This window comes from Euprymna scolopes, chromosome 11 (genome assembly GCF_053919585.1).
Source record: "Euprymna scolopes isolate OS-2025 chromosome 11, ASM5391958v1, whole genome shotgun sequence".
Classification (NCBI taxonomy): domain Eukaryota; kingdom Metazoa; phylum Mollusca; class Cephalopoda; order Sepiida; family Sepiolidae; genus Euprymna; species Euprymna scolopes.
The window spans coordinates 70657996-70660332 of NC_136492.1; the positions used below are offsets into that span (position 1 = coordinate 70657996).

General features: G+C 28.4%; 2 non-coding genes across 2 annotated transcripts; both read left to right on the plus strand.

The window, feature by feature from the left end:
- The first annotated feature begins 304 nt into the window (after window positions 1-304).
- On the plus strand, window positions 305-386 carry Trnas-uga (transfer RNA serine (anticodon UGA)). Its single transcript has one exon. It is a non-coding gene; the product is annotated as a tRNA-Ser (tRNA).
- A 216-nt stretch (window positions 387-602) lies between these two features.
- On the plus strand, window positions 603-684 carry Trnas-uga (transfer RNA serine (anticodon UGA)). Its single transcript has one exon. It is a non-coding gene; the product is annotated as a tRNA-Ser (tRNA).
- Window positions 685-2337: the final 1653 nt, after the last annotated feature.

Below are 2337 nucleotides of genomic sequence, written 5' to 3' on the forward strand. Positions count from 1 at the left end.
GTAGGGAAAATACATGTCAACCAGTAGTAGTAATAGGAAGAGGAAGCGTAGTAGTAGTAGTAAAGAGGAGAAGTAATAGTAGTAGCAAGAAGAGGAGGCATAGTAGTAGTAGTAGGAGGAGGATAGTGCGCAAGCAAACAACCAAGAACGACAGAGTTTTAGTATTATATATAATAATAATAATAATAGATAGATGGGCAATACCCGCACAGGTTCGAATCCTGTTCGTAGTGGATCATTTTTTATACACTCTGTAGAAGATAATAAAACAATCATGTAATATTTCCTGTGATTCGGAGGAGAAGCTGCGATGGCCGAGTGGTTAAGGCGTTGGACTTGAAATTCAATGTGCAATGCCTGCACAGGTTCGGATCCTGTTCGTAGCGGATCATTTTTTATACAATGTGTAGAAGATAATAAAACAATTATGTAATATTTCCTGTGATTCAGAGGAGAAGCTGCGATGGCAGAGTGGTTAACGCGTTGGACTTGAAATCCAATGCGCGCACAGGTTAGAACCTTTTCGTAGCGGATCACTTTCTATACACTTTGTTGAAGATAATAAAAAAATAATGTAATACTTTCTGCGATTTTGGGGAGTAGCTGCGATGGCCGAGTGGTTAAGGCGTTGGACTTGAAATTCAATGGGTTATGCTCGCACAGGTTCGAATCCTGTTCTTAGCGGATAGTGTGTAAAAACTTTGTAGAAAATAATAAAACAATCATGTAATATTTTCTGTGATTTGGAGAAGAAGCTGGGATGGCCGAGTGGCTAAGGCGTTGGAATTAAAATCCAATGGGCAATGTCCGCACAGGCTCGAATCCTGTTCGTAGCGGATCATCTTTTATACACTGTGTAGCAGATAATAAAGCAATCATGGTAGGAAGAGGAGGCATAGTAGTAGTTGTAAAGAGGAGAAGTAATTGTAGTAGCAACAAGAGGAGGCATAGTAGTAGTAGGAGGAGGATAGTGCGCAAGCAAACTACCAAGAACGACAGAGTTTTAGTATTATATATATAACAACGCAGTAAACATTTTCTAGATGAAATATCCCATGATTATATAAGACAGGATTTGTATTTTTTATGTAGAAATCGTTTCACACCCGGTATGAAGCATGGAAATAATGTACCCTAAAATATCCGAATATCTAGAAATATACAATGTTATCGTCCAGCGTGTGAGTTCAATTCTAGAAGTAAATTTTGAATGAAATAAAAAACGCATCAGGCTCATTTGAAAGCCAAATGATAGCGCAATATTACGAAAATAAACAAATATTTTACTCGCTTGAAATTTATAATTTAAATATGTTTCGGAGTCAAACTCCCTCCTCAGCATGTTGTATTTTTTCTTTCTTTTCTTTCTTCTTCTTTTTTGCTATGTTTTAAAGACAATACTAGGATCTTTCTCCTACTTTACAACACGGCAAGAAAGTAGAATGGTATATTTTATTTGTACATTTAAAAAAGTATTGAATTTAACATAAATTATATTGCAATATTGTATGTTGTATTTTATTTGTACATTTAAATACTTATTTAATTAAACATAAATTATTTAGAAATACAAACGCTTATTTTTATTTGTAAATTTAAAATATTATTGGATTAAAAATTAATTATTTTGAAAAGTACAATGTTACAATTTATTTGTACATTATAAAATGAAATTTAAATGAATTATTTTGAAAAAAAAGTTATACTTTATTTCTTCATTAAAAATAATATAATTCATACGAATTATTTGGAAATAACAATGCTATATTTTATTTGTACATTTAAAAATATTTTATTTAAAATAAATGGGTTTGAAATATGCGATGTTGTAATTTATTTGTACATTTACATAATTATTTAATTTAAAATTAATCATTTTGAAATATACATCTTATATTTACTTGGTAAATATAAAAATTATTTAATTTAATATGATTTATTTTGATTTATACAATGTTATATTGTATTTGTACATTTAAAAATATTTTATTTAATATGAATTATATTGCAATACACAATGGTAGATTTTTGTACATTTAAAGAAAAATTTAATTTAAAATAAATTATTTTGAAACATAGAATGTTGTATTTTATTTGTATATTTAAAAATTATTTTATTTAAATAAATTATTTTCGAGTATGCAATGTTACTTTTTACAGATACATTTACAAATTAATTAATTAAAAATTAGTTATTTTGCAAGAATACAACGTTATATTTATTTGTACATTTAAAATCCTTTTAAATTTATAGGAATTATTTTGCAATATACCATGTTATATTTTGATGGCACATTTAAAATAATTTATTTGAAATGAACTATTTAATATAATATT